The sequence below is a fragment of the Motacilla alba genome, chromosome 18 (assembly GCF_015832195.1).
Source record: "Motacilla alba alba isolate MOTALB_02 chromosome 18, Motacilla_alba_V1.0_pri, whole genome shotgun sequence".
Classification (NCBI taxonomy): domain Eukaryota; kingdom Metazoa; phylum Chordata; class Aves; order Passeriformes; family Motacillidae; genus Motacilla; species Motacilla alba.
In genome coordinates this window covers 7627469-7653369 of record NC_052033.1, presented here as the reverse complement: position 1 = coordinate 7653369, position 25901 = coordinate 7627469, and the positions used below count along the sequence as shown (strand labels likewise).

Below are 25901 nucleotides of genomic sequence, written 5' to 3'. Positions count from 1 at the left end.
AATCCAGGCCAGGAAATAAGAACTGTACTTTGTAAGAATTGCTAAATTTTAGCACTTACTCTCAAGCCTTTTGCAAAGAACAAACAAACTTTGTCTGAATTCTCATGCCCAAAAATCAGAGAAGAAGCCAAAAAGGTAAAAATTCCACAGTAATAATTAGTGTACAGCTGCTGTATAAGCTTTAAATTTCTGAATCAGAGGGACTAGAAGCCAGTCAACTTATGTTCTAAGTAACTGTCACAGTTACCATCTTCTCTATTTTGAAATGGGTGGAAGTAGCAGTTCCTTTCACTCTTTATTTTTCTCTGATTTTGATCCAAATTTCTGCCTCAATATCAGAATGTTGAATTAAAATTCAAAATCTGTTTTGATAAACTGGTATTTTTCTGTGGAAAAATAACAGGACAGTTGCAGTTAGTGCTCATCATTGCCTATTTTTCAAAGCACCAGTGCCACACATTGAGTCAGGAATCCCTGATATCTTTCCACTGACTGTAGCTCACTCTGTGGTTGTGCCCCATTCCATGGGCTAAAAACACCTTAAGTGTAGCTAGAGATCCTTATCACAGCAATGCTTGGGCAAAGTTAAGAATTGAACTCTCGAAATCTGGTTTTAAAATAAGCAGATTTGGAATGCTCTCATCTGCCCCACTGCAATTACTTGTATGAAGATGGATTAAATTCTCCTGACCAGAATCTGGTGATGTTCAGCAAGAAAGTCACCAACAATGTCACCACAACTCTCAAATACTTCCAGTTGCTGTGTGTTGGACAGTTGCAGTTCTTTGCACTAATATCTGTGTATTTGTCTAGAGTTTTTCTCTGTAGGTGCACAACTGCTCAAGGGATAAAAAGGAAATTATCTGTTTGTATCTGGAGGCTGGAGCCAGTTCACTTCAAAGTTAGGTGCTCTACATGCAAAGGACTCCAGAACTGCTCTGTGAACTTGGTGAAAGAGCCCTTCCAATTCCAACAACAAAGTTTTGCTCTGATATTCTGACTAGCTTTCCTCTGCTGTGTTTCCATGGATTTAGTTTACAACTGAATTGAGCCTCTGAATTACACACCTGTTTAGTCCAGTCGACATTAACAGAACACTGGAAAATAGAAGTGCTATTTCTGACTTTAGAGTTTACTTGCTCTGTGCTGCTGTATTCCTTACTCCCTCCTCTTTCTTCCTTAGGTGTGGTCTTCAGCAAAGATTCTCATTTTTTTTTCTAGCCAGGTGGATGACATTGCTTCTGATTTTCCCTGGTGTTAACCAGCAGCAGATTAGGCCTTGACAAAATATGCTGTACAGAGACAGGAATTACTGAAACAGCAATAACTCCTTTCTGATGCATGAAGTATCATACTGAACACATCTTCTGGAGCTCATGATGATGGAAGGCAAGGCTAAAACAAGAATATCTTGGATATAGATCCAGAAGCACATCCAGAAATTACTTAAATTCCATGAACCCTTGTACTTTGGCTCTGACTCAGAATGTTTAAGAACAGGGTGTAAAACTAAGGACTGGTTCTACAGCTGGTGTAAATTGGCATAAATCCATTCACTTCAATCTAAAATGTGCTTCTTAAAGGTCACAATACCTGGAGAATGTAAATAATTAGGTCTGCGGGTCAACAAAACCTGCCGGCCTGAATTAGGTGTTGGGCCACTTGAGTTTAAGCCAAACATTGACTATTCATTGGAAAATGCTCTTCACAGTTACTGAGACATCAATGCAGGTAAATATTTTCTCTGCAAAGTCCTATCTTATGGTCACTCTTTACACTTTCCCAAGGAACAAGTGTTAAATTCTTTTGTGAAGATCCTTCTTCGTTTACCAGGTTTTAGATTGGATTTACAGCAGTGAAAGCCAGGAGGAAGAGAGATGGAAAGTTATTTTTGGGGCTCTGCAAAAAGTGTACCTACAGTTCTGTAAGTACTGAGCATTGCAGACAGCATGATTTTAACCAGGAAAAACCCCATTTTATGATCAATCAAGATTTGATTTTATTTTGTTTTATTTTATTTTTTTATTTTATTGGACTTTTAATGTAATATATTCAACTGGCATTTTATTTGCCTAGTGAAACATTCTTCATAAGAAATTTCCATAATGACAGACTTGCAGAACATGGTGTGAATAAATTAAAGACAATGTGTAATAAAGTTTCATCATAATGAGATAGGTTATTTCAAGCAGCATATGAAAATCATTTATATAAGGTCCTACAAATAAAAATCCTGTTTGGTATCCTGGGCTTATAAGGCTAAATTTTTGAAAGGGGAAAGAAAATGTGGGTGTAATGTACACATATTTATTTATTTATAAAATATGCAGTTTTGGTAGCCACTCTGCTTCTTACTGTAGATACCTGCTTGGCGTAATATTAACTGTTTATGGTAAGGAAGACATTGCTGGATTTTCCACCTCTAAGTAGCCACTAGACTATGAAATGGCCTAAAATCTGTGCTGAAAATAATGCAGGAAAAAACAGATCCCAGAGTGTAGCAGGGGTCCAATGGGGTCTTGCAATCCAAGAGCCTCTGCTCAGTTTTAGGAGTGTAGGTGCAGTCCATACATCAAATTCCATTATCACTCTGCAGAAGCTGATTCCATGTGCAACCTCCAGCTGTATCAGCACTGATTCTGTGTCCAGGGAATACCTATCAAATTAGTCCGATGTTATTGGGTCAATTGCTGTTTTCTAAAAACTTCTCAGCAACCATCCTTGGTCTCACCCCAGAGTATTATCCAGCATTACTTTAAATCTTCAGTGACTCTCATTAGTCTTACATTAGACTTTTCATTGGACTCTTCTGGACTGCCAGAACTCTCTCTGGGAGAAAAATTAAAACCATAAACAGCATTATCAGATGAGTTGTGTGAGGCTTGGCTAATTCTGGTCAAGCAGCACACATATTATTTACACACTGCAGTGAATTATTCTTCATATAACTGTAGCATCATTTCATTCTGTCCAGAGCCCTTTTTGCCTCCAGATGGTAATTCATATATATTACAACATTGCAAAGTATTTGAAGAAATGATGTAGCAGACTCAGAATTATAAAGGTTTTTTTTTTTTAGAAAATAAATAACCTCTTACGACAGTTTGTAAATATTTATTGGCCTCTGTTTGCCTTCTTGTCCTAAAAAAAATGTGCCCAAGCTTCATACCCACAGCAGTGAGAGATATATTTTTAAGTATAAAACTTGAAAATTGTTACTCTAATGTCTTCCGTTATTCTAAGTATTAAGTGGGCTGAGAATACTGTTAATAGAAAGTATGTGGTGAAGAGAGGGTCTATTCTATAAAAATGTAAAAAGAATATGGTAAAGACTGTCAGAGTTAAAATGTATTTGAAAGAAATGTTTAAAGCATTGGGACTAAACTCTTGCTACTGAAAATTTACATTTAACTCACAGTGCTACTTGGGATTATCAGATGAGGGATGTGCTCACTGTCTAAAAATAGGAAGAGAAAGCCTGGAACAGCTGTCACAGGGAATTCTGCTTTCTAGAAGTGCTCTGTTGTGACAGTCATTGTAAAGATAAGAGTCCTTTCCAGAGGAATAAAAGGGATTTCTGTGAGACAGCAAGTGTCAAAGCACAAGTTATACTCAAGACTATGTTCTCAAAAATCCTGCTGAGTAAAGCTTAGACGTGTAGCTTTCAGAGCTTGTATAACTTCATGTTTTCAGTATCAACAGGATTTGTGAAGAAGCCAAAGTGTGAGCTCAGAATTGTATTACATCTGTGAAAATCAGTGTGCATTTCAGGACTGGGAAGGATTCTCTGGGAAACCCAATGGGCACTACAAGTTTTTGGAAATGGAGCTACTACTACAGTTACTTCAGGTTGTGTGGCCATAAATGCCTACTACTTGCTTGAGTTGCTCTGAACACACAAAAATATGGGATTCTCAAGGAATAGCAGGTAAGGACTAATAGGGGAATCTTGTTTATTAACTGCCTTTCTCAGTTACGCTTTAATATAGACAAATTAGTGATATGCTGATTTCTGATTTGTAATGACTTGAACTCAAGCCTTTGTCATTCTTACCTCCCCCGTCTTATAGCTTCTGCTGCTTTTAGACCTTCACAGGCAAGAAGTTACTTCAGCATGTGCTTGACTTCAAAAAGATGACTCTTCTCTTAAAGACACTAAATATTTACATCCTTGACATGATTCAGGTCCTGAAGTTTCAGCCCCTCTGCAAGGGACAGGGATTTTGGTCTCCTCTGTGTTTCCGTGGGAGCCAAGCACAAAGCTTCCAGCCAGTTCTCCTGTAGTTACCAGTGCCAGCACCACGGATGGCAGCAGCAGAAACTACAGGACCGTGCCAGCCACTAATACTCCAGAAGGAAATTCTTCCTTGGTGGCACGTGATGAAAAAGCCACGCCACGTGCCCTAACTATCACACAGCTGGCCAGCCCCACTCTCCAGGGTAAAAGTGGTCCAGAGATGCTCTGGCAGAGCCATGCAGGGAAGTTTGCACAATGCCTACCCCACTATGCCTGGCCTGAGCCACTATTATTAATCATTCCCTTTCATGAGCAGTAAATTAATCCACAAAATTTAATTAGAAAGAAATCTGTAAATGCATTTTTAAAATATGGCATAAAATAGAAATGCCCATTAAAGGAGTTACATGGACACCCACTTGGTGCTTTACTGGGGAGCCACGGAGGAGGATTTCTTTGTTGTTGTTTTTGTTCTGTAGTAAGTTTTAAGATACAGTAAAAAAAGAAGCATTGTTTTGAAGGGGTGCATTATACATCCTCTGAAAGATATCTCGGACAGCTCAGTACCCAAAATTGCACATGCTATTAGCAGATAAAACAGTAGCACAGCATAACTTTGTATCACTGGAGACCTCACATACATTTCACCAAGTTCACATACAGAAGGGTCTAGTCTCCATGTTGACGAAGCCTTTTTCCTTCTGTGCTAAACAATAATTACATTTCTAGAAGAATTCACCCCCAAATATTAAGCATTCCTGCCAGTCATTCCAAAAGCAGAGGGAGCAGTTGTTAATATATGAATACTGCTGCACTCAGCAGAGGTGAGCCCTGCAAGAGTCACTCTGCATTGATGCCAACACTCTGCAAATCCCTGCTAGCAGAAAGGGAATAATTTGGGATTGTGTCACAAGGGTGTAACGGAGTGCTGCTGTGACAAGGATGAAGCACGTTGAGACCTTTTTTGGCCAACTTGCCGCCCACCCCCAAATCACTGAACTTTGTATTGCTTGTTTGTACTGCTCAAGACATTTGCAAAATAAACTTTTTCATAGATGATTTATATGCAGAGAAGCTAAAAACAAACTGACCTTTCTCACCCATCAAATAGTCCAAGCTTGTTCTTGTATCCAATTGCCTACTTAAACCATCTGAGATTGCTCTTTGTAACGCATAGATCTGCTTTTGTGTGTGTCCCCTTGCAGGAGTTCTGGGAGGGAAAGCAGTAAGGGGGTTTTGCAAGATGTTAGTCCATTTAGCAGATGGAACTGCTGAGAAAAATCACCTATTTTTTCTGGAAAAACAGTGTTACATAAGCACTTCTGTAACTTTTTCTGTTTCATAAGTAACCTGGCAAGCTGAGTAATTCACATTCTGGGTATCATTCTAAAGAAATATTTCTAATAATCCTCTCTGTGTACAAAGCGGTATTGCCTCATCCTGGTTTGGCATTTAATCTACAACTTACTATTTTCAGAAAGGCTATTTCCCAATTCAAATAAAAACAACAATCTCACACTTATGTTGTGCCTTTCTTCCTAGAAGATTCCAAAGAGCTCTGCAGAATTAAAACAAAACAGACATGTTAGACACAGGGTGGCTTCATTCATCACAGAAATGCGGCCAGCCCTGGGGTGAAGTATGTTCAGCAGCAGCAGCAGCAGCAGCCCAGAGCAACACCATAGAGTAGCTTCCAATAGGGAGCATGCAGAACCTGATTCTCTTCCCCCCTATCTTATTGCAGTTACCGGGAATTCTGTGTGGTTATTTGTGATTTACACATGATGTTAAGCATTCTAGGCTGTAGCTCAATAGAGAACAGAAGGAAAACTCAGCCACCTGCCCCCTTTGCCATCCTGAGAGCCAGGGATGTGACTGTGCTAAAAACTGAAAGAGCTGGAAGAGGAGGAGAGCAGCAGTGACTCAACAGGCTCCTAAAAAAAACCCAAAACCGACGGAACATAGATATCAGTGCCACGAAAGTCTCATACAAAATAAAAATTCACCCAGCCTGCATCCTCGTTTTCAATCATCTGAAGGCCAGAACTGGGAAAGGTCTACTGACCCCAGAGCCAATACAACAACTGCACAGCCCCATCTTCAGCTGGATCGGAAATCTCTGGGATAGTCCTTGAAAGCTCCTTGTTATGGGAGCAGTGTGGGAGTGTTTGGGAGGCAGCCATCCCTGATGGTCACCACAGGTTTAGTGCAGCCTGCTGAGATTTCCCCTGAGCACCTGCAGAGCCAGCTGGAGTATCAGGAATCCCAGCTCTGGAACAGCCCTTTGTAACCTGGAGGTGAAGGTCCATTTTCTTTCCTGCCCTGCACACACACACACACACACACACACACACACACACACACACACACACACTCTTTTACCAACTTGATATGAAATATTTCATGAAGTTTTTTTTCCAGGCTCTTTTTCTGCTGCCTCTAAGTGTCACAGCATAACTCAGTCAGGCTGTACCAGGATCCAGAGCTGGCCATATTATAATCTCATTTAAAGATACGAAGCAATAATTAGTGAACTCTGAATAACCATTCTGTATTATGATGTCTAATACTTGTCTTGGCTAATGCAAATACAGGGGAAAGGGTATAATCTTATTTATATGTATCAATGTACTGAATATATCTTTACAAAACCTGCAGTACTTTTGCCTGCACAATTTAATCTGTGGCACCAAAATTGCACATTAACTGCTTATAACAACCTGTGCCTTGATTAAAAAAAAAAAAAAAAAAGAAAGGAAGGGAGGCAAAGCACCAAACTTGTTAACCCTCTTACCAGCCTAATACTTAATTGAAAATCCCCTTGGTTGTAATGGATTTTTCTCTTTATAGGTACTTTATACAGTACTGTATTAAAGTGGCTTTTTATAAACACAACACATGAGGTTAATAGCTGTAGCTTGGGTTGGGGGGGTTTTGTACCCTAAGTCTCTACCAAGACTGTTATATAAATGCTACTATTCTAAAAATAACCCCCCAAATAATCAGGGAAATGTTACATTATCACTCCCCATATCAGGCTGCTAATGATGGCAAACCAGGGCAGGCTATTTATGGGTGAAACAATCCTCTTTTACAAAAAGAATCCATCCTTACCTGCTCAGAACTACCTACTGAGTATAGGAAATCTTTGAATGGCATCTTTAAATACATGCTGGTTGCATCAACAGGTCTTAAAGGTGATATATTTGCAAAAATTCACTGACTAAATGGAATATCTGCTATTTTACAGTAATGTCTGCACTATACTGTCTCCAATAAAGGAAGCAAAGAGAGATCAGTGTTTTTTTCAGAGTTTTAGGTCAGAAGATTATGAAAAATCTCATCTATTTTAAATCACAGTCCAGTTGACTGAAAAGACATTAGCAGTGTTTGTAGAACCCTCAAGGATGTTTTACTGCTTCTGATGTAGAAGCCCTGGTGTATCCTTCAAGGGAAGCTGGCTACCCTACCCCCACCCCCCCATCCCCATTTTATGGAAATTTGCTTGGGCCCTGTTTTGTCAGGTACTTAGAGTAATTGTGATGAGAAAAAAGGTGTAATTTAGAGCTATAAAAATCAAACATCATAAATTAGTACACCTTGATCTGCATTTCATCACTTAAACAGAGTGTGTTTGCTCCAGGCTTTGACCTTCCAGAGGATCCCTCCCATGGTAGAGTGATGTGCTCTGGGCCAGGATGCTTTGCTGTCCTCTGACAGCAAGGTCTGTGCCACTCCCCTTTTCACTGTGAAAATGTTGCACTGCACTGCATCCTACAGGGCAAAGCCAAGGGTTTCTCTGCTCTTGGTACAGTTTTTCTGAGGTGTCTCCCCAGACCAGGATTTACCCAGAAAATGTACAGCTCACTGTGCTGTTTTTTTTTGGGTCACACGTTAGATGTTTTCTGGCTTGCAGCAAAGTTCTGTGTGGATCCATAGGAACACATATTGTAACATGTACCCCGAACTTTTGGGCATGAATTGTGTCCTAGCTGCTTTTTGAAAAATGAAAGATATTATTTCAGTCCTTACATATGAGCACTTCTGGACTGGCACCTCACTCAGAGCCCTTGTAAATAAAGACTTGCAGTACACAAGTTCGTCTGAGTTTTGGAGACACTGAAGAGTTCTGGTTTGTGTTGTTGATATCTGTCACAAGCTGCTCCACAATTTCTCTTCAGCATGGTGAAGTGAATATTTCCATTCCAGAGTGGGATGTGGCTCAATGGGAAGAGCTTCTAATCTGGTCTTTCTTTGCTCTGTGATCTCTGACTAACAACAGGCTTTGGTGTCTTATTGGATCTTCTGCAAATGTCTAGAATTATGTCTGCTTTAGAATAGTAATATGATCAGGAGTTTGAAAAGTACATCAAAACCTCCATACAAGTTCAACCAAAGATTTTCAGAGCTTTTCCCTACTACTTGACTATGCAACTTTACCACTCAACATGCCACAAGTATTGAGAACACTGCATTCCATAGAGATAATTTAATTGTATCAATTAGTGATCAATAGGCTCTGTGTTCGGTCCCGACAAAGACTCAAAGTCCCATTTGACTGGGCACTTTATGAAAACATAGTACCAAGCCTGACCATTTCCAATAAAGAAGAGTTGCCCAAGGAAGCTTGTAGCAGAGATGAAAATTTAACTGGGCTCTCCCCAAAGCCCAGATCCCATTTCTGATGGAAAAGTGTGTCCCTTCTCATCAGTGCTGAGTCTGATAGCACCGGCCCATCTGCACTGGGATCTGAGTGCCAGATTCTAACTGCTCTGGGAACTGACAGACCACAGCTGATGAGTTTCTCTTTTTATGGGAAATAAGAAATATTTTCAGTGCTGAGATAATCTATCTAGACAGCTTTTATTCTAGCAGAAAATAGTCTAGGCATTTTCTTAATAATTTTAGCATTGCTCACTCATTTTTCTTTTTTCCCTCTTCAATTCCTCTCTCTCATGAGAATAAAACAGAAAAATTCCATTTGAAATGGAACATTTTCTTTAATCCTATAAAGAAAGAGTATAATTGATTCAACTATAAAATTTATAGGCATGGAATCAATGCTTATTATAGTCAAAACATGCCAGGTCACTTCTTTGTGGCTGGTTTAAAGCTATTCCGTTAAGTGTAATGTTAAATGAAAGTGCTTTAGTCTAAACATAAAAAGGTTAGATTGTGTTACATCTGCACAGCTCTGCGTGCCTGTTAGGATCTGGTTTCAGGGTTTCAAGCAGAAGACCTTCCATTGTTTCCTTTGTACCTTCCCTCTGGGGTAAAACTAATTTTTGACAGTCACAGTAGTAGCTATAATGTAGATATTAATTTAATCTGGAGCTGCATCAGTCCTTAAATAGTTCAGACTTTGCCTTTATGTTTTTGGGGTCTGGAAAACACTGAGAAATTGAGTATGAATGGGGCTTAATCACAGCATTGATGGCAAATCTTTTCAGTCTCTTAATTTTTCTGTTCTCAGACGTCTACCTTCAGGGCTAATTGAAAAGATTCAAGTGCTATGCAGGCACAGTCACTCCTACAGCTCTAGTCTTCTGGCTATTAAACATTTCTACACACTTTGCAATTAAGCTACTAAACTTTTCAGCAGATGTTTTTTCTAAGCAGCAAAGTGTTTCTAACTTTTCTGTTGGCACAGAGTGATGCCATCACAGAGATCTAATGGTGGAACATTTAGGGAGGGTATTTATTAGGGCTGGAGCCAGTCAAACTGACTGGAGAACCTCAGATTGAGCAGATTTCTCATTTTCCTACTATTTGTGATTTCATCTTCGTGGTGTGCCTGGTGTTGGTGCAGTACTTCTGAGACAAGACAGTGTTGAGACTGTGATTGCTTCGGGTGGCTGTGCCCTGATGCAGCAGCACCTTTAAATTTCAGTGCCTGGGCCAAAGTTTGCCTTTGGCTGAACAGGTGCAACTCCTGTTGAACCAAGTGGGAATGCCACAGTTTTAAGTAAAACAGCTCTTGGCCCATTATCCACTTACATGCACTGTGCCCAGGGGCCAAGATAAGTGATTGGGGGTTCCTCAAGAGCTTGAAGCTTTACTACACAGGGCTCAAACAAAGCCATATTTCAGACAGCAGGGAGCACATGCCAGTTTCATTTGTCTGAATTTTGTCACTCAGAATAAAGGCCTTTAAAATCACCAGTCACTTTCCAAAAAACCACCCCCAACCCCCCCCCCCCCCCAGCTTCCCAGTTATAAATCCTGGCAGTGTAAAAGCCTAAATAAATACATACGTCAGCTGCCAGGATCCTGGATGACAGTTTTCAAGGTGTATATTGCCCAAGCCTAGCCTGTAAATAATTTTTATTTTTATTCGTGACTTTAAAACTGCATCACTAGTGGGCTGGACTTGTGGTTCTTCATTTGCATAGTGTATGTTTTGACCTAAACTGAGTTAAATGCAGAGGGAGAAGAAATGAAGGTCAAAATTCATTAACAAAATAAAGCAGCTCATGTGAAATTGATGTCTAGTGATGGAAAAATATGCAACTGAACTGAGCCTTTCACTGGTTATTTAACCAAAACAAGGTCTCTGTAATGACAAACATTCCCATCTTCAACTGCATCACAGATACTAACAGAAAAACTTGACATCTTTCATTGTATAGGAATATGAGGCAGAACTGGTGAGGACTTTTTTCTGCCATCCCTTTGCCAATTGTACATTCCATCTGACTGAGGATTACTGATAATTTTTGGCACCTTTGTGGCTACAGAGTACTATTCTGTACAGTACTTATTTATCCAGGACTTCCAGAATTTATTTTTAACAGAACTTTTAAAAATGCTGTAAACACAAAATATGCTAATTGTATTAACAAAAGGATTCCTACACCAAAAGTTTAGTTTTTCCCCCAAGCACACTTAGGGGCCAATCTCTTCAGTTGGTGTAAGTTGATAGAGCTGCTCTCACTTTGGTGGACAGCTTCCAAATTTAAAATGGTTGAGGATCTTTCCTAGTAAAGCAAAATGCTTATAAAAATTTGAATAAAAGGGAGTATTTAGACATATATTCTTTCCTTAGCAGTACTACCAGGAGCCTTTAACGGCCATGTCTCTGCAGCTACAAATGGGACCTCATTTGCCAAGAGACACAGACCCTGTTAGAGAGCACCAATACACTGTGGAGAGAAGAGAGGTCAAGAATATTATTTCCATTTTACAGAAGAAAAACTGAGGCAGAAAAGCATTAAGTGACCATTTTCTACCAAACTAGACATAACTGACTCCAACAGAGCCCTGAGTCACCTCTATCAGGGTGTGTGCACATACCCAAAGAGATTGTCAGAAAGCTCTGACAAAACTGAGAACTGGCTTTCTGTGCCCCCATCCAGAGCATAGCTTGCTATTCCCTAAATGTCCTGGAAAATCTCAGAACTACATTAGAAATTATTACTTTCACCACAAAAATTTCAATGACAACTTTTTGGTTTTCAGTGACAGAAAGCTGAAATGTTTTAGTTTTGAACGAAGTTCTTCCCCTCTGCTTTTGGGTACTGAAATCCAAAGAATTTTTACAAGCAAACCTGATTTTTTTCCTCATGTTAACAGAGGGTTTTCTACCCAATCAAAGCCTCGTAATTTTTTCAGAACCTGAACATTTTGAGATGCATTAGCAAAAGGAAAAAATAACCCAATTTTTTGACAAGACCGACTTTCCATTAAAAAATCACTGCACAAGGAGCAATTTTCTACATTTTCTTCCTCTTCTTCCTTATCTTTCAGGGGCTCGTAAGTTGCTCTTGCTGTTACAATGCCTGTGTGAAAATTCTGATGGTGCTTTAGAGCAAATAAAGCAGTAAATAAGCTGAGAACTGTGCGCTGCCTCTCTGAACGCTCCACTGGAACCTGGGACACAAACTGCTAACTTAGGAATCTAACTCATGTACCTGGCACAACTAAAGCTGGGCAGTGTAGCTGGCTTTGGATTAAACCTCCTGTGCTTGGTTTTCTGGCTAAGTCAGCATTGCCCTGCTTTGAATTAAGAGTACCTGCACAGACTCAGGCCAAAGCCAGGCACAGTAACTCACTGAGCTCTAGTTCATGCCTCAGGGCTGAGCAGCACTGAGGATAGCACACAAGAAGCTGAGGTGCTCTGAAGCAGGGACAGCATTATTTGACAAAAAGAGGAAAAAAGAAAAAAAGAACAAAAAAAGAAAGATAAAATCTCTGCTTTAAAAGATTTAATTATTTTTAAATGTAAAAAAAAATATCCATAAAGTAACACAAAGAAGTTAAACATTCCCTTCAAGGGAATTTTTTTCTATTTAAAAGGATTCCTTTTTCTAATAAGCTAGTAATTTATATAATCCATATAAAACCACTAACACTCTTTCTTCTATTTTTAAGTAACACTGGAGAGCTTTCCCAAGGCTTATTTTATTTTTCTGAGAAGGATTAAAAATTGTAATGGTCCAGGATCCTTCCACACTTCTATCTGCTGACAAGCACCGCACTCCTGCCATAACCCCAGTGAGCAGCAGCTGGGGATGTGTCGTGTGGAATTTTCAGCACTCCACTGGCTGCAGTGGAGCAGTGCCAGGCTGACAGATTCACTGCTCTGAATGCAACACCATCTGATTTGGAGCTTGTTGAACAAGTCATAAATCAAGCGATCTTTATGTTTCTAGACAAACATTTCAAGGAAAACAAGGATAAAGGGTCTCTATATGGAGCTATTTGTTCTACCCAGCCTCTTATCCAGCTTAATATTTTTGTTGCTTCACAACGAGCATATTGTGACTTGCCTGGGCTGCACAGGAGGATGCTTTATCCTTTCAAAGCAACTCCAGGCTGTATTCCTGTTTTTCACCTAGAAGAGGACCATGGGAAGAAACTATAGCTGAGCTACCATCCTTCCTTGGGCTCACTCTGCTGGGGATGCTGCTTCAACCCAGACCTAAAACATGCAGAAAGAATATTTTACTCTTAGGTAAGTCACGGTGCTTTAGTTTTGGATCCAGTTTCATGCTAGACACGGCACAGTACCTCAGATGGCATGGCAGACACAGCCTGAGGGGACACACACTCCTTTTATGACTCAAAGGAACATGGGGTGAAGTCTACTCAAAGAAAATACTGCCTGCTCTCCCATACCTCCCCTCTACCCCCTATTTCTATCTCAAATAATTTAGATATTTTAGCCCTTCCAGACAAAAACTGGAGCCTTAAATTAAAATGTCATCTGTTAGTAAAGAAACTAAGCTATGTTTTTAATTCCTCAGAAAGGACTCACTTATGCTTATAAGTTGCTAGTGATTAAGCAACTGGTATATTTTCACACTCATTAAAAGAAACATGGTGTGTTCGCCTTTCTAAGAAAAGGCATCTTGTTTGTAATACTGTAATACATTGGGAACACCTTCTAATTGGCTTCTAGTGCCCCTTGCCAAAATTCAGACACAAGTTTGTTTATTTACACAAGGAAAAAAATAAAACATTGTATAATTAGTCGAGTAATGGACTCCTAAATTCAGAAACTCAGAGGTATGCAAAACTGACAAACTTTTTAAGATTCCATTTTGGTTTATGAAATATCTCAATAGGTAGCTTAGACTGCATCATGGCTATTGTAGCAATGTGCTGCTCAATGTGGTGTTTGTGTCGAGATGGAAAACTTTGACATGTTTGATTTTTATGCAAGTCAATTAACCTGTTTTTTAAAACTGTAAGGGCATGCTTTGCAAATAAGATTACTTACTATAAATTATGAGAACATAGGGCTCCATTCAGACAAAAATGTTACACACCCCTTACACATGCATAAGTCTGCAGAATATAGTTCTGCACCCTGACAACTTATTCAGCTAGGGGTTGGAGCTTATTTTGGTCTATTCCACGGGGGCTTTCCTAAAAAGATATGAACAAAAGGGGATAGAGACTTAATTAGAATGTCTCTCTACACCCTACCTTCCTTTGCACCACCCAGGCAATTCCAACAGGCCAAAATCTCTCCTTATGTGGTGAGGGAAGAATTCCTTTTTTTCAGTTAAGTCAGCCCAGAGCAGAATTAGCAATGGTATGTCCCCCTAACCACAGTACAGACAGACATTTGGCCATTCCCACCTGTGAGCTCTGCTCTCACACTCAGGCACGCTCTATTGAGTGCTGGCCTGTCCATCTGTTCACACAACCTTCCTTGTGCTTGGCCCCAGCTCAGCTGGGACCTTCGCTCCAGGGCTTTAGGGCAAAGCTGGCCTGGAAGAAATGACACTGAGCACCAGAACTGACACACCACCAGCACAAATGAAGATGCCAGGAGCATTTCAGACAGCACAAATGATTTTCCTTTCATGCAACAGACATTTGGTCAAGATTTCTTGCTTCCAAAAGGCAGATCCTTCTATGGGTGCATGTGAAATGCAGGATGTCTGTCTGGCACTCAAAATCCAACCTAGAGAGCTGCAGAGATGTACTTGGGGCTTGGATGCAATGGCAGTGCCAATACACACACAAAGCAAATCCAGAGACAAGTATGAGTCAGAGAAAGAAAAACTGTGGAATTTTGTCCAGGTCCTTTCCACTTTTACACATGCAGAGAAACTTTACCTAAGCAAACCACCCCACTGATTACATATGTGAGCAAGAATTGCTCACATGAAGAAAGGTCACTGGATCTAGTCCCTGCTTGATGCATGCTGTGATACAAAGCCAATTCTTACTAAGTCTAAGACTTGTTAGGTTAAGGCACAAGAGATCACAACAGAGCATTTTGTCCTCCTTCCCAGTTTCAGTCCAGGTAATGAAGTCATTCTTATTTGAGCAGGGCATTAGATTATTGGTTCTGATTTGAAGTCTGCAGCAAAGATAGTCTGTATTGCAGATTACTCATTTCTTGAGATGTCTTCTACTTTGACAAAAAGGTCAAAACAAGGAGAGATGACTGAGAAGATTAAGGGACAAACTGCTTCCCTGGTCCCCTGGCCATATTCTGGACAACCTCTTCCACAGACTATTTTCTACCAGGACTAACTTTCAGCTTGGAGCACCAAACTCATTCTCAGGGAGATAGTTACAGAAGTGCAGAGATAATCTGTGTACTGACACATTCAGAAAAGGCATTTCAGGCAAAAGACCTTCCAGGGTAAGATTCCCATCACTGTGCTGTGAATAAGGGAAGATGTCAGTGCGACCAGAAATCAGCCATGCCACTTACTGGAACTGACCTGCCACGAGTAGAAAGACCCCTCCCATTGCTCAGGAGAACCAGTGTGGCTTCGTGTCCCCCAGCAGCCTCACAACACCAGGTCAGCTGCTGTTCCTGGCAAGACACGGCTGTGGAAAGCCTGCAACAGAATCAGGGACTCATCACTACCAGTATGGGTTGCTATGGACACCCCTGAAGAAAAGCAAAATCATTTGAGAAGGAAATAAGTTTCCACCAATAGTGACAGACACTCCAATAGGTTACTGATCCTGGTAGAATGCTAATCAACAGCTCACAGAGTGTCTTGGAAGTTATGCAACTTTTAATATTCCTAGTGAAGGAGAGTAGAAGGGAATTCATGTAATACTGGCCATGCACACACTTAGTACTCAAACTTCACACATTAGTGCCACAGGAAAGCCAGATAGTACTTCTGTCTTGCAAGTCTTTCCTCTCAAGATCTCAGCTCCAAGCCATAGCCACCTGAAGAGTCCATTTACACATTCCGACTGAGCCAAATATTAAAATGGAGATGGATTCCTTGCTGGCATAAAACCACCCAGCTTACCCGACTTCAGCACAGCTATGCTGATTTACTGCAGCCATGCATCTGGCATCTGGCTTGAGCTCTGAGACAATCTAAATTTTCCATTCCTCACAGCTCTGGGGAATAACTGAAATACATGCTTTGAGCTCAAAAAAAATACTTTCTAATTTTTTGGTGAGCTGAAAAATAAGAAATACTGTCTCAGAATCACATGGAATGGTCTGTTCCATCTTTACCCCATGTTCCATCTTACTGAGTATAGTTTTGATTGAAATGGGATATCAGTTTATGAAGGCTAAAAAGGAATGGATTTTTGTAACAGAATTGAATGAAGACTTCTAAAATGAAAAAAACACACTAAGTTAAAAAAAATCAACAGGTATGACCCTGAAAAGATCAGAACAAAATCTTTTATTAAAAAAAATAAATTATTGTTTTCAAAGCTCAAAGTGGTCAGACTTTTCAGCTGATTGGAATCTATAAAATGTTATGCTGCCAATGAGTCTCCACTTTTGCCCCAGAAAAACTGCTAAAATATATTCCTCAGACTGTACCAGTAGAGAACTGTATTTACCTTAATAAGACAATTCGCACAGGTAGGGCCAGGTGCATTTACTGTTTTACAGAACCTAAACTATTTTGAGCAATTTACAGCAGAAACACTCATATGAATCCAAAATACTAAGAGGGCAAAGGGTTACAGAATAAACTACAGAATCGCTCAGTAAGACTGGAAGGCATACTTTGAAATAAATAACATATTTGACTCACACATTTCAAGTGGCATCGCAGAAATGATGCTCAAGAGCATCTGAGGAAGGAGTAGATTTGGGGATGATTTGTAATGGGGCGATTTAATACTCACAGTAGATTCAGATCTATCATTCAGGGCTACAGCAATTTTTTAAACACATTTTTTTTCCAATTGAAATTAGGGTGGTTGGACCATGCTGTCTATATGGTAGACTGTATTAATCTCTATGGTCTCTCAGTTATGAACATTAAAATCCATGTTTTGCTCTGGTTTTACAGAAAGTGAAAGAAATTCCATAAAGCTAAACTTTCAAGACAAAATGTGCAATTTCACAGAACACCTACTATTTGGTAAAAAAATATTTTAATCACAATATTAGGACAACCTTCAGGGAAAATATAACAGGCAAAGAGAAACTTCAGGACAAGTAATTACTGTACCAAAACCAGAAAGATTCTAGGCAATAAGAAACAGAAAAAGAGATCTCTGAAAATACTTCACATTTTTTAAAAGCAGATGAAGATCGTTGATTGGCATAAAATAACTGTATTGAAGTCAGTATGTTTATCCATCACATCTGCAGGGGCTGTTGTAGAGCTGAAATGAAGGAGGGAGGGAACTCAACCTTCAGCATATGACACCATCACCCACGCTGGTGGAAGGCAGGAGGAGGGAAAAAAGTGAAAAGAGGGTAATGCTGCCTTAGCTCTTCTTTCCCCATCCCTTCGCCCCTGTAAATCCACCCTGGCAGAAGATACGGCTTAGAATCCAATTGTTTTGCTTTAGGATTTCTCTTGTCTGTGAGAAACTCCAAGTCCACCTCTTTTGCTTATTATTTTAGAGTGAGATTTGGAAATGGCATTTTCTGCAGCTCCTAGGAACATTATATTCCTAAATGCCTCATTTTAAATCATGTGCATCTATCAGCTCTTTTGAAAACAAACCAAAACACCTTACTACAACCAATTACAAAATTCACCATATCAGATAGAATCTTGTGTGTAGCAGTAAAGCTACATCTGCTGTTTTTCACAGTGTCGTGTATTATCATTGTCTCCTACTGAGAGTGGTAAATTTCTGCATCCAAAAATTCAAACCAAAGGTTTTTCCTGCCATAGATCTCATCTTATTGAACAAGATGCCTAATCTCAAGCTAGGACTGAAAATGTTAACCTTAAATTTTGTTAGCATCTCTCAGAAGCTTAGGAGTAAGAGGAACCTAGTACTGCCTAGTCAGAAAAGTTTCTTTCAGCTTGCTTTAAATATTTCGTGGATGATTACAGTCTGAACATTTGACTATGTGCCACTTCATTAGAGTTACTCATTTTTTTGTTCTTACCATAGATGGGAAATTAACAGTGATCTCTGATATTTGATTTCCTATAAGATATGAGAGATATTCAGGGCAGTGTCTGGAAAAAAATTAGGATAATAAGGTGTATAAATCTCTGCTTCATTTGAAACAACGCATAAAAGCCAACCCCACATTAATTTTTTTGCTGAAAGAACTTCAATAAGTTTTAAAGTAAGTGTTTCATTTACTGCCACATGCCACACATACATGGCAAACAGTTTATACAAACCACAACACTCAGCTGTTCCTGGTTAGGTAGAACAGCCCTCCCCTGAACACCCAAGCTGCTCCCGGTTCCCTCGGGACTCCGCTACAGGGTGCTGAGGTTTCAGCTGGTCCAAGTGAGAACGTATGGATTCGTGGGTAAGCAGTGAGTTCTTCTGTGGGTGTGCTTGGGAAGCCCTGGCTGAGTTATGCTCAAGGTTTTGCTGGTTCAGAGCAGAATGCTGTGCACTTCTGAAGACAGCTTAAGTACAGTGTAACTATTCCCAACCTGGTGGTCCAGCTTTAATACCTTCTTCATGTAGTGCTCAGGGAGCTTTATTAAACTTCCCAGCTCACCAGAAACTCCACTGTGTGCACACACAACGGTGCTGGCTTTGTGTGGCCGGGTTTGGGCAGCTTGGGGGGGGGGGGGGGGGGGGGGGGGGGCTACAGGGATGCCTTCTCTGAAAAGCTTCCCCCATGTCCCAATTCCAGCTGGCTCCAAGGTGGACCAAGGCTGAGCTCATCAGCCCTGATAGGAGAGCCTCTGTATTTAGAAATGGAAACAAAAAAATCCAGCTACTTCAGCCAGAGAGAGGAGTGAGAATAGTGGAGAGAAACAACTCTGCAGACACCCAGGTCAGTGCAGAAGGAGGGGGGAGGAGGTGCTCCAGGCACCTCCAGGAGCAGAGATTTCCCTGCAGCCCCTGGTGAACACCATGGTCAGGAAGGCTGTCCCCGGGTTCCCCTGTGGAGCAGACATCCACCTGCAGCCCTGGAGGAGCCCACGCCAAGCTGCCCTACGGAAAGCCCATGTTGGAGCTGGCAGGACCTGTGGCACCATGGAGAGAGGAGCCCACTCAGGAGCAGGGAAGAGCATGAGGAATTCTCTCGCTCTGCAGGGAGGAACAACAAAATGACACGTGATGATCCGACCCCAGCCCCCATTTCCAAGCCTCTGTGCTGCTGGTGGGGAGGAACCAGAGAAAATCAGGAGGGCATTTAAGCCTGGAAAGAAGGGAGGGGTGGAAGGGAGGTGTTTTAAGCTTTGGTTTTGTTTCTCAGAACTCTAATTTGATTGGTAATAAATAAATTTCCCCAAGCTAAGTCTGTTTTCCCTGTTATGGTAATTGGTGAGGGATTTTTCCCTGCCTTTATTTTGACCCAAGAACCTCTTGCTGTATTTTCTCCCCCCACCGTCCAGATGAGGAGTGATAGAGCAGCGTTGGTGGGCACCTGGAGTCCTGCCAGGGTAAACCCCCACAGACCCAGTAAACTGCTGGGTGAAAAGGGTTCTTCACAACCTCATGAAGCCAGGAGCAGATACAATGAGAGAGAGGAGAGATACTTGGATTTTTCTAAGGCCAGGAGATGTAGCACTGAGACTTAATTTAGGCAGTGGTTCTAACTGAGGCTTATTTACAAGAGCTTCAAGGCTCAGGTCAATGACCTCATTCATTGTGCAAGTATTACCTACAAAACAAAAATTTACCCACTTATTCCAGAAGGACATGATGAACTTGGAAGTCCACACAATTTTAAAAGATAGTATTTCAGCTCGTCTCACCGGGCTATGAAATCTCTCTAGTAATTTATGCATGTTTACAATAATATCTGTGCAATATTATTCAACATTCTGTTGCTGTGTGAAAAATGGAATGCCCTTAGAGAACAAATCCACGCAAAAAGTAAAATAAACCTGGCTAGATATGCAGTGCCTAAATGTCCAAAGCAAGCTAGGAGAGGGAGTGAGGGAAAATTATTTTCTGTCCATTTTTCACTCCCAGACAATATTATGAAGTGCCTGGAATAGCAGAAGGTTCATTTTCAAACAGAGGACTGATATTTGCACTGGTCCTTATAGAAATATATATTGGTTTTATGTACTTGTTTTTCCTAATACTTCAAGTTAAACTCAGCTTATTTATGGCTGAGAAAGGTACTGGATTTTTTTTTTTTTTTTTATTGCAGAGGTACAACACAGCAGCCTGGCAAGGATATTCTGAAATGGTTCAGAAAAGTGAAGTGTGTGCTCAGAGCTGTGTGACTGGGAATCCTATGGAAGGGTGACCTCTAACCTGAGCCCTGGAAAGTTGCACTGCTGTAAATAAGGTATTTGCACCAGTAGGTGTAAAATGCACTTATTATGAAGTTATTTACGCTACCCATTGCAGGAGGCACTTCAATTAATACTGCACTGCCTGGCCCTTCTGTTTGCTCTATCTTCCTCTGGACCACATGTTTGCATCCAAGCCAGGTAGTAAGTTGCCAGGTTTAGGCCAAAAATAAAGGCATTACTATGCCAGAAAGAAAATGCTATTAGGGTTGTATCAATACAAGGGGCTATACTGGTTACATTCTCCTAATATAATCCCTCCCCCACAAAATAAAAAATACCCAACAACAATATACTCTTCACAATCACAATCACAAACTGCTAAGCTACTAGCCACAAACACAGATCACACATCCTCATTCCTGTTTCATTTTGTTCTTTGGATTGAGAATCCCTGCAAACATGACAGTTCTGGTGGTGGCTTTGTGATCTGGATCCTGCGTGGTAGGATCTATGCAGAGACCAACAACTCATTCTACAGAGCCACTCTGCAGGCATCAGATGACTGTGGCTTTCAGTTACTACCTCTGGATCAGTGCCAGAAGCCTAGTGGTGAAAAGCTCTTTATACCATTACCAATCCCTCGAGCCACCCAGTCCTTCTCCATTGCATACAGGTTTTTAGTGTTGTGCCTTAAGATCTGTTCTGGTTCTGAGTAACGTTCTTTGTGATGGGAGCCTTGCCACTCCCCCTCTCATGAGGGAAAGAAAACAACGAGGAGGGAGTGTGAAACCTATTTTCAAACTCTGTTACGATTATCTGATGCAGTGACTACTCTGGGATTCTCCACGGGAGAGACCTGAGTGCTGGGTGATGTCTGTCCTGGGTGAAGAGCAGAGTCCAGACCAGTCAGTGCCAGGATCTGTGTGCCTTCAGTTGGTGCCGCTGCCTTCAGCTGGGCTCTGGGATGGGAGCACCCACACACAGCCAGAGGTCCCCACAGGGATGGCTCCAAAGCTTTCCAGGAGGCTGACAAAGCTTTCCATCTACAGGCTGACAGGACCTCAAAGCCAGGAGGCTCCAAAGCTTTCCATCTACAGGCTGACAGGACCTCAGTGCACGCACAAGTTGATATGGCATTGATTGCTGACTCAGAATTATACTCAAAGGCACATGAATATACCCCTGGAGAGGGCAGAACTACAACTAGTGAGCTCCCACAGCATCAGCTCTCAGCTGGTTTCCATCTAAGTGATCCACCAACAGAGTCAGAGGCTAAGTTGTGGCATCTCTGCACTCCTGTCCCACAGTTCAGCAGGGAAAAGTGACTCACTGTGATGTTACACCCATGCAGATTTCTCTGCAGCAGCTTTTCTCCCAGACTCTTCAAAAGCACATCACACAGGGCAGCTGCTTTCCCCTCAGGGAACAGGCTGCAGGGGACTTAACAGTAATACACTGGTACTCAGGATTCACGAAGAGGGCTGTAAGCTGCTGATCCTGCAATAACACCTCCAAGGATTTAGAGTCTTTAATACTGATTGCTGAATATTTCTGTTCCCGTCTGAACCATTCCAACAGTTGTTTCAAATGAATGTATTCATTCCCTTCCTTTTAACCATTGGAGCTTCTTGCTTGGTCTGGGAGCAGGGAAGAGGGAATGAAAAGGTCTCTTCAAATTTGCTGGAGCTGCTCTCTTAAAAGAGAGCATTGACACTGATCCTGCAGCTCCCACATGCAGCAAGGCTCCCACTGGACCTGCAGGCACAGAGAGACTTGTGGGCCCTCCAGGAGGAGTGTGGCTGTTCTCTTCCTCGCTGGATGAGAGTATCATATCTATTCCTAGCATGGATCTACCAGGTGGCAATATTCCCCTGCCAGCATACCTTTGGTTTGGCTCACCTTGAAAGCTATGATGTTACATTATATGATGACATCATTATATTTATTTTAGCTTTCAATGAAGATTCCTGGCAAATCTCCAAGCTGGAATATCTTCTCTTTAATGTGTCCAAGATCCAGCCAATGTGGTGCAGATTACATTTATATAGCACAGTCCAGTGCAGTGAACTGCTGGGAATTTTTTTCAAGGTGCTGATGTAACTAAATTAAGATTATTTCTCTATTAAAATTATGGAAGAAGAAAAACTTGTCCAGTATTTACCCAAATACTACCGCTCTAATTTCTAGCTGTGGTTATTTTGGTGATGACTCCACAGTGCCCTCATGCAATCTCAAGAACTCATCTTTGTGGTGGTATTTTGAAAATGATAAAATGAATCAAATAGATTTTTCAATTAAGTACGTATGTGAGCAGACAACACTTTAATGTGTAATGTTTCCTAATTGGTTCTTTTTCTTCACACTATCTGAACTAATTTTGAATTACTTACTTTGGACAAGTTACTCTGGTTTACTTTTTTACGCTTTTATTGACTGTATTCCTCTTAGCACTTTCCAATTAGCCATCATCACAACTTTGGTTAAAAGCCACATATTTTCCCCTGATAATAAGTATAAAGCATTGGAGAATGATACATAGAATACTGCTCTGCACTGACAAAAACAATGGCTTGGATGCTAAATGCAATGTCATAGAACCTCCCTTGAACACCAGGCCTTAACTTTATTAGATTTTGAATAAACACGTGGTGTGAGAGAACAATTATTCTGACAACAACTGACTACTATGCTCCTCACATAGGAGCAACTGTAGCACACAGGTTAAATAACTCAGCTGAGCCTATGGCAGACACAGAAGTGAATTGAAATTCCCATTATTATGCTTTAAGACACTAAAATTGCAAAATAAGTAACTGCAGAGTATCTAAAAGCAAACTTTAAACTTTTCCCTTAATTCTTCCCCACAGTGGTCTTTGTGCAGTCTTATGATGCCACTACAAAGACCAGCAAAGAAAAACTGGCTGTGTTATGAATTGATTTCTATTTAAAAGAGCTATAATTCAATTTTGCTATAAAAACATATTACAAAATCTAATGTTAAATAGATTTGCATAGAAACATTCATCAGAAAGATATTTTATTTGTTTGGCTTGAAACACTTCCACTACAAGCCAAACATTTCCACACTAGGGCAGGAGGACCAGAAAGTGGACCTGACCAGAAACAACAGTGAAGACTACTAGTTTACTTTTGATCTAACAGCTGACAAAATTTAGCTATTTATTAAAAAAAAATAAAATTGTGGGCCTTATGGATGGTGAAACTTGATTTTTTAAACCCCAAAATATTCTCATAAATTCTCATAAATTTATTAACAGGGTGTTACTGGTTGAGAAAGCATGTATGTACATATGACTCTCTGATGACAATAACCCTCGGATTAATATTAAGACAGATATGGTGATAAATATTTAGACTAACAGCACACTTCTTTTACATTCACGTAACAGTCACCAGTACACACTCAGCTCTGCATGCATAAAAATTTTTAAATCTTGAAGCCAGCAGTCAGAGGTGGTTTCCAGATGAAGCCCCTGTTTGCCCCATTGCTGGGATCACAGACAGATAAATCACTGGGTGAGCCCCCTCGCTAAGTAGTGGGAATATTACTTTAGCAAAGTTTGCTAATGGGGCAAAGGACCTTGTATTGTAATCCAGTGACATTTTCAACCTTCGGAGAACTTTTGTTGACATTCCCGAGTCCCTGGCTGCCATCCCAGCATGAAATAGTTTCTGTTCACATAATTCTCGTGTTTACCAGTCATGAAAAACTCTTGCTTTTTTTTTAAAATAAACTTTTTTTTTTTTTGCAAGTGAAACTCTGTCTAAAAAAATATTGGCCCCAGGCATACAAGGTTTTGCATAAATTCATATGTGATGAATGGCTGATTTTAATGTTATTTGGGTATTTGTCAGAACCTAACAAATATACATGGTAATGGTGGTTCATAAACTTAAACATCTCAATATACCCTTTCTTCTGGAAATAAATTACGTTTGTTTGCCCTGCCTGGAGTCCTAAGGTAGCCGACATTAGGAATATTTTAAATGTGATCATCCATCCAGCATGTCTTTCAGGCGCCACGAAGATTAAATGAAAGAATCATAAGATGAAGGTCTTTAACTTTTAATCCTTTTACAATGAACCCTTAGATAGACATGGGGGCAGGGTGCCTTCTATGTGAGTAATAATGCCTCTGTTCCTCTTCACTAGGTTAATGAATACCCTAAATGTCCCAAGATCTGATTTTCTTCCCCCCTCCCAAAACTATTGAAATTAGAGCAAAGAGACAGGCGGTAAAACGCACCGAGAGACTAAGCGAGGGAATGAATATGCATTCGGAGATACCGTACTAAGCGTTAGAGAAAGCAGGGCTGGCTCCTCTCAATGAAAGACCCGTGAGTTTAAAATTATTAGCATAGATTCCCTCCTTCGAGTTTTGAAGGAGAAATTAAAAAAAAAAAATTGGCTCCAAGATAAATAAGGAAAAGGCTTTCTGCACTGTCAGGGTGCCTTTGAAGAACACGTGGAGAGTTTGTTTTCGCATTTGCTATCTAGGAGATACGAACCGTCGGCTCTCCCAGCACGTAAAAGTCAAACACGGCCCTGATTGGACCGGGTCCCGACGGAGCCGCGGGACAGCTGCGGGTCCCGCGGAGCACCGCGAGCCGGGCCGGGCCGGGCCGGGCCGTTCCGTTCCGCAGCGCCGAGGGCAGCGGGCAGCCGGCGGAGCAGCCCCGGGGGGCGGGCCGGGAGCGGGCGGCGACGGGGCTCGGGCACCCCGCGGCAGCACGGGCGGCACGGCGCGATGCTCCCCAGCGGCAGAGCTCGCTGTTCCGCGGCTGCAGGGCACGGTGCTCCCCGGGCTGCCTGGAGAGAGGAGGCTCGAGGGAGGGGGATGCAGACCCCGAGCCCCGCAGCTCCGGGCAGCTCGTCAGGGTGGCGATGGCCCGGCGCTGGCGGGAGCCCAAAGAGTTAACCGGGCCGGTCCGGGCGGTGTGCGGGGCTGTCACAGGATCAGGCTAATAACGTGTCTGCGCTGAAACCCCCCAAAGCCCAGGGGTCAAGTTTCAGCAGTGTCCCACCACAATGGTAGGTGTGAAAGACACGTGTCCCGTTGTAAATGAAATGTCAAGCGGTTAAAAGAAAAATCCCCGAGCAGCTGCCACCGAGCTCGCCGGGGCTGCGCGGCCGCGGGAGCGGCTCCGCGGGGGACAGCGCAGCGCGGAGCAGAGGGACCCCCCCGCCGGCCGCCCCCATCCTGCTGCGGGGCCGGAGCCCGCGGCACTCCGGCGGTGTAGGTGCCGCAGAGCCCCTCTTAAGAGTCGTGAGCAGGTTCCCACCTCCCCCTGCCACCAAGAAACGTCCTGCTGAGCGTGGAGAACGAGGAGGAGAGAGAAGAAAGCCCCCCCGACGGCGGCCAAACCAAAAAGCAAACAGAATCCAAACGGCTCGTGTTTTAGTGGTTGACTTTAATTCTGCACTGCACTTTTACTACAAGGATATAAAGAATAAATAGCAGATACTCTTCATTTACATAGGATTAAGTCATTCGAACTGTTCTCTCTATTTACAATAACATTGTGCTCTAGGCGTTTATTCATTTTTATTTTAAATC

General features: G+C 41.5%; 1 protein-coding gene across 2 annotated transcripts in view; it reads right to left on the bottom strand.

Moving 5' to 3' along the window:
• Positions 1-25901, bottom strand: part of LOC119709392 — an 84475-nt gene that overhangs the window by 40954 nt on the left and 17620 nt on the right. The window lies entirely within an intron of this gene.